At 35.9% G+C, this 7,612-nt stretch overlaps 1 non-coding gene across 1 annotated transcript; it reads right to left on the minus strand.

Moving 5' to 3' along the window:
• Window positions 1-356: 356 nt before the first annotated feature.
• On the minus strand, window positions 357-429 carry trnak-cuu (transfer RNA lysine (anticodon CUU)). Its single transcript has one exon. It is a non-coding gene; the product is annotated as a tRNA-Lys (tRNA).
• Window positions 430-7,612: the final 7,183 nt, after the last annotated feature.

Raw genomic sequence — 7,612 nt, forward strand, 5'->3', positions numbered from 1 at the left:
TTTGACTGCATTTGTATACTTAAGCACACACAATAATAAAGTAACATCTATACAACATAACATAACATCACTTTATTAGCCCTATATAATTTCTTGTATTAGGAATTAGTCTTTTCACATACCCCAGCTTGCTCTCCATGAGACACACAGAGAGAAGCCTGGGGTCAGAGCACAGGGTTAGCCATTGTACAGTGCCCCTTGAGCAGTTGGAGTTAAGGGCCTTGCTCAGGGGCCCAATGGAGTAGGATTTCTCTGCCAGCTGCAGGATTTGAACCAGCAATCTTCCAGCCACAGGGACAGATCCTTATCCACAGAGTCACCACTCTGCCCAACAAAAATAATAAGGAGAGAGGCACCACCCAACGTGGGGCTCAAACCCACAACCCTGAGATTAAGAGTCTCATGCTCTACTGACTGAGGTAGTCAGGTTAGAAAATGCAACTAGGAAAAGAGGAAGCAGCATATTCTAGTTAAAGGGAGAGATGCAGTCCAGCTATTGGCTGAAGATTTGGAGCCTACTGAGGAAACAGGAACACAGGCATGGGCCTCTGCCTGCAGCACACAATAACACCTTGTCTTCAAATGGACTTTCTGGGACTGAAACGGTTGTAAATAGTAAAACTACCAATTGTTGCTGCTTTTCCATTGTCAACTACATGCTCTGGTGCTGTGCATTTCCTCCTGTCTGTGTGTGCGGCTGTGCTTTGTCATGTGCCCACTACCACAGAAGAAAAGTAGTAGGCCAGAAAGTAGGAGGGGAGTCAGGCGGTTTCAGGTGCCCTTCCCTCTTTGAATGAGATGCTGACCTTATACAGTATGTATCATTGACTGCTAACAGGAACAGAGGTATAAATGGGTAAAGCCTATAATAACATGTCTTCTGTTGCATTGTCTTTTGAGGAGTTTAATATTTTTGTACATTATAGTAACTGTAATAAAAATTCTTGGTTATTACTTTTGCACTGCTTCCTCTAGATTATATTACTATTTTGAATGATGTATTATTTAAGATGGAGATATTATTTAAAAACTGGATTATTTCAAGACAAGAGTATTATTAGAAATGGTTATATGACTTTTTCCCATACCTGTTGATTATTACTAGTGACAGGATATGTCTGAAAGTACGAAAAATATTTCTATAAAAAGTGCAAAAAATATTACCAAGATATTGCAGGTTGTGATGCAGTGAATGGATTGCTCACAAATTAGAAACTACTGCTGTAAGCACCTTCATTTCAGACAGTTGAAACCTTTAGTTTTTGAAAATATACCATCTTTTATTTTTATTTTGAATGGAGAAAAGATAAAAACAGGAGTTTTAAATAGGTCAAAATTACGTTCAAGTCTCGTAATTGCTTCTTTTGTGCTTGGTAGTATTACTTATGTGATGCAGCTGCTTTTAGATAGGAGTGTCCAATTTAACCTCAAATATAGGAATTCCTTCTTGTGTTTTTAATGCATTTTTTATTAGAAAAGCAATTATTTGCTGGTACAGTTATTGCTTCTGTCCAGATCATATATACCAAAGTTTGCTGTTTGCAGCTATTAAAGAGAGACTTATTGGTACTGTGATTTAAGATGCATTTTTTAGCGCTCCTCACCTCGTTCAGCTAGGCACTGGAGTAGAAGAGAAAATGCTGTGTATACAGTTAAAAAGCACTTACAAGCATTTTCTTGTAAATGATAAATTCAAATAAATTAAGTTCACAAGAATTAAAGGCTTATTCAGCATCTGATAATCCATCATTATCAAATAAATATTCTAGGGCAATATGTTCACAACTTACCACTATCAGTCTAGGGCTTTGATGAAACCAACATTTTTTCATTAAATATAATACACTAGCAAGTAATTCTTTATTTATAATTACACATATGTGTGCCTTATATGCAATATACAGCATGCTAGAGCAGACTCGACAGGTATTGGGAAACACCGTAATGACATTATTATTGGAAAAGGTGGTATTCTTCGTCTAACCTTTCCTCCAGTGTGGGGAAGTGAGGGGGTATTAATATTATATTAATATTTTTTGAGAGAGGGTATTTTTATATGCATGGATATAGAGCATTTCTTGTTATTTGGACCATTGGTACATGTAAGATGCAAATTAAGTTATATACTAAAGTATATACAAATGTGAATCTATAACAGGTAATATTTGACGACAAATTTGAAGAAATATATTAATTACACTTTAATTAGTGACTAATCTTCTTTCACCTACAGCATATCTAATATTGTAAGTCTACAACTTTAGATGTGGTTGCCTTGACCAAGTCACTGACAAGAATCTAATAAGGGCTATAATTCCTTCGGGATGCATCAATGCATTTTCAATTTTCAGCATCAGAATTAAAATCACAAGGCAGTTCACTGCCTACTCACTGGATGTTTTTTCAATTGATAAGATCTTTGCTTCACAGGGATTTCTTGCAGATCCCTGCCGAGATGGCTGCGTAGTTAACAGGATCTCAGAATCAGTGCCCGTATTCATTTAAAATTAAGCCACACACCAGCAGGGTATAATTTTCACAGCTACATCCCATACTTCTCATTATGCCCCTGAGAAGCAGAACTTGACAGCAGTGGACCTGCCTCCCCCCCATGCAAAAGTAAGAAAACAGGAAGCAGCTCCTTGCTTTGCAAGGGCTTTTCTGACACACAGTGAGAGATTTTATTGTGAGTTGCCTCGGGGCTTATCTGAAAACTGATCTCTTCACTGATATTAAAGTTGCCAGGTCCACTCTTGGGACCGTCCAGTTTCGCCTTTTTGCAGTTCAAGGAGAGGATGGCAGCTGTTCTGTCATCTGCCAACCAGAAAACGTAAGCTGGTCTTTATCTTCCAGACAACACAATGCCAAACCTGTGACAGCAAAGGAGATATCCATCCTTACATGTGATTCTAGAGCATAGAGAGCATGTTCCATTTTTGAACATGTTCACTATAGTAATCAACCATGCATCATTCAGACCATGCAAACATTAGATGCACCGCCTTGGCATGGTTGAGATTCACTCCAGTACTTACCAGTTTAGTTCACTCTCACAGTACAGTGCAGAAGATGCTTCACCCCAGTGCATAAAACCCTTGAATACTGTTGCTTCCTGATTTGCTTGGCAAAGATGAAAATCATCCAATCCAATCTATACAACACAACACTTAAAGGACTCATCTCATAATTCACCTTCGTGTCTATATGGATTGCACCTGCTGCTTTAAAGACATCAGAGTTGAATCTTCTTTTTCTCTCTAATTGTACTTCATTTTGTGGATAATCCTCCTGTTACATCATATACTTGATAGTAGTGGAGAAGGAACATGATCATGAGAAACAGAAATTCAATTCTATTGAACTTGCTGTTCTTCAATGCTTGGTTTTAGCTATTTGTTTATCCATCCATACCCTACATACAGTAATAGTCCAAATGGTTGCATGCAAACCTGGGCAGTGATGCTCACTCTGTTTGAATCATGTGGTATAATTTCCATTATAATGCAAGTTTAGATTTTATATTAAAGTACAATTAATAATTGTAAAAATGAGGATACTTCAATATGTATAATAGTATTTCGTTATGTTTTTTATTATCCCCATTTAACTCCTACCAAAATATCTATCACAAATTAATTCAATTTTAACTAGTTTCCTCTAGAAGGGAAAAAGACCACAAGTTTGGTTGAGGACAATGTAGCACTTTAAAGCTTTGGGCGGTCTGGCTGTTCTGAATTGTAAATGTTACTGTGGTCTTTTCAGTTGAGGGTGTTTTGAACACAATTGGATCCAGAAGCAGTGGTAGAATGTTACCCAATGGAGGACATAGACTCCAGGACCCTTCATTATCTTCTCCCAAGTACTGTATAATACTGTCTCACTTCAAATGGGCCCAATCATGGCAAACAAGAAGTTGCAAACTAGATTCTTAACAGGTCATTGACATTTCTTATGCTTTCATGGATTTAGCATAATTTTCTCTTAGGTTCTAAAGCCTTTAGCACTCTGCCATGGTCTCCAGGAAATGTTCAAAATCTTGGTGAGTTGTTAAATAAACTGCTCACATTACATTAGATCTGTGGCTTTTTTTGCTCCCTAAATCTCCTCTTGTTTCAAAAACAAGGGTTCTAGTTTATTCTTTATATGACATTCTTCTCTTCCCTAAAATGAATCCCCTCTCAATTACTGTACACGTAGATGGGACAGGAAAATACTGCAGGTGAGTTGATGATATGGGTGGTATATCTTATTATAATGCAGTGTGCAACAATAATTTGTCTTGATCTAAAAATCTATACCTTAGCTAATCCACTGTAAATCTCAACATAGAATGGATGTAAGAACAAAAGTATGGAAGTATTATAACTATAGTGCCTTCAAATGTGAATGTTATGACTCTGCTGCTGAACAATCAATTCGTGCTTCAGCCAAGTTTTTATTTTCATGTATTGCTTGCAGGACTAATTGCAGTCAGAACATCTATTTGGGTGGAGACTGAAATACTGCTGGATTGCACTTGGTTGCATTCATTAGTGGAATTTTTTCATCTGTATAGCCAGAGGTTCAGCTAGAATCCTGGCTAGTGCAAGAAGTGTGGCAGCTTGATCACATGATTTTTCTCATCTTTAAACGTATTTGATTCGGTTCCTTTTCACGTTTTTCATGTGCGCCGCCATATTTAGGACTTTCCACTATTTTACTGTTTTGCTTGCAAAATGAATCAAAAACGTAATCACAAAAATGTGCTTCACACAATAAAGTAAATGCTGCTGGCTCACAGCTCTTGCATCCTGGCTCCAGTTCCAGACAGGGGCACTTTTCTGAATGTCACATGTTCTACCCATGTTCTCCAGGTGCTCTAGTTTCCTTCTACCTTCTAAAGACATACTGGATAGATTAATAGTCTCTAAATTATCCCTGTGTACCCTTTGATAGACTGGCATCACCTTCAGGTTGTTGTCACAGCTTTTGGGATAGATATTGCATTCCTATGACACTTACCAGGAAATTTCACATGAAGTGAAAATTACTATAGCTTATTTTGATGGTCACAACTTGTGAAATATTCTGTAGATACATGTAAGAACTATCAATCATAAAAGGATTTCAGGATTAACAGAAAATTTAAAATCAGTTTGCAAATTCAAATGTTCTTGCATGACTAATGTTGTTGACCATGACCTATATTGAGAGAGCACATTATTAAATTCAGTTTGTGTACATTTATGTAAAACATAAATATAAGGGGTGTTAAAGATTCTGAATTGTCTAGCTCCAAGATACATGAAGGAATATGCATGAGTTTAGTCCAGCTCTTAATCTGAGATTTGTTGATTCAGGTCTTCTTGATTTTAAGACTAGACCTTTGGGTGATATATATCATTTCACTGTTAAACACCCCGATCATAGAACTCATTGCCAAAATCCATTGGAGACATTGTGGCTCTAGACATGTTTAAAATGTGCTTAAAGATTTAATTTTTTTGCAAACGTTTTTAATATGTATTGAGTATCAAAAGAAAGAGCCATTGAATGTCACAGTAAGCCACCTGTTGATCAATTACAAATCTGCAAAAACAAAATGACTGGTAATTTTTGGTAATGTCATTATAAAAATGACTTTATCAAAATCATGTATGTTCAATTAGATGTCAAATCCTGCTACAATTTACAACTTTATGTATATGTATTTAATAATACATTTGTAGCATTGTTATTGATATAACATTGTTGTTGTTGTAACATTGGTTTTACTTAGTTACTTCACTGTATGGAAATGTTTTGGAAAGCAATTGTAAATATAATGTATTATATTATTACAAATAAAGATTGGACACACCTCCAAAAGAATTAGATCATTTGTGTTGTGGTTTATCTTGAGGATAAACCTTTGTTTTCATTGAACTTTACAACACTCAAGCCATAGCTGTGAAATGAATCTTAACCTTACTGGCTTCAACAATACTAATGACAAATAGCAGCACTATATGTGTTATTTCACTGTGCAACTATCCACAGAACAGACAATTATTCCTTGAATTTAAAAACATTCTGTATCATAGACAATTTGCATATAAGACTAAAGTCCACATGCTGCCTTTCAGACTAAACACTCAAACAAGTTATTTGACTTCCAAATAATTTTTTGTATTTCACATGCAAAATTTTGAATACACGTTTCCAAAAACAAGCCTGATTCTTCACACCTGCTGATCACTGCTGCTGCATTTTGCTTTTTCAGGAAGTCCTGGCTCCTGGAAAAAGTTGAATCATTGTGAAGTACACAGCCCACTTCTATCATCCTTTTTTATCTGTGTCTGCACAGTCATTCCTGCAAGCACAGCTTTCAGAAGGAAGGAAAGAGATGTGTCAAATGAGGTTCAATAAGGTTAAGCTTATAATGCGGATAATCTTGTTTACTGTGAACTTGTTCCTTGTGCATTATCTTCCGTTCTAGACAGCAGTGGAAACATGTATGAAATGCAGCACCTTTACTCACTGTAGCTAATAGCTGAGTGGAGAAACTCAGGCAGTTTTCCACCAAGTTCAACCTGTACAAAACAATAAAATTATAGCATTCATTTATCAACTTAAAAAAGCCAAATATGAATAAAACTTTCGATTAGGTCATTTCCTTGGAAAAATGATTCTCTGAGTTTCTGCTTTCATAAAGACGTTTAAAATGCTTTTAAACACCATACATCACCAATTTCCTTCCCCATACTGCCCATCAATGCTAATGTAGGAAAAAATATTTGCATATCTGTGCATATCAATTTGTGCATAAGAAAAATATCAGAAGATACCCGTTTGACCTGTACAAGGTTGCACATTAATTGTGACTTTATTTGGGTTGGAAAGAAATAAAGAGGTGAACAGGTTTTCACCTAGAGAACATTTATATTTATATATTACTATTAACAGTCCATTCACAGCACCTAATAATATGTGGAGGGATGTGATTATTGGCTAACATTGTATGAATCCTTGTCACCAAATTTTAGGTAAATGCTAAAGACCGCACACTTCAGCAGAGGAGACATTTAACAGGCACGAATGTTTACACATATACTTTCAAAGTTCATATACTTTCCATTAATTTATAATGACTGCTTGATTTTAAAATACACCATAGCCCTGAAGGGTATTCCTTCTAGAACAAATATGTAATATATATATATTTAACTAGGACTGCTTTGATGAATGTTTAAGTCACATTTTTTATATAAAGAGCAGGGGAATTTGACACCCTGAGTTCCCCTGTATGTTTGTTTATGTTGTCATACACTGAACCTCAAAATGAAAAGGTCTGTACTCTAAAAGAATGGTCTTCCTCACCCTATTACATAAAATATACACTTAGGGGCAAAAATCCTGTAATTTAAATGCAGTCCTTTTTCATATAAATATATATTGGGTGAAACATTTTATTAGCCCCTCCAGACGTCTTTTATTTATTTGAGTTTAATGTAGTGTTCCCTATTAATCTGCAAGTTATTTGAAGATAATGCAAACCATGTGGTCCTGTCCATGGTCTGCAAGTGATAATTTGATTGAGCCTAAGCAGCCTGTAATAACCAGAGCAGGTCTATAGTAAATTATATGTATTTAA

The sequence above is a fragment of the Lepisosteus platostomus genome, chromosome 1, assembly GCF_059453375.1.
Source record: "Lepisosteus platostomus isolate fLepPlt1 chromosome 1, fLepPlt1.hap1, whole genome shotgun sequence".
In the NCBI taxonomy this organism is placed as follows: domain Eukaryota; kingdom Metazoa; phylum Chordata; class Actinopteri; order Semionotiformes; family Lepisosteidae; genus Lepisosteus; species Lepisosteus platostomus.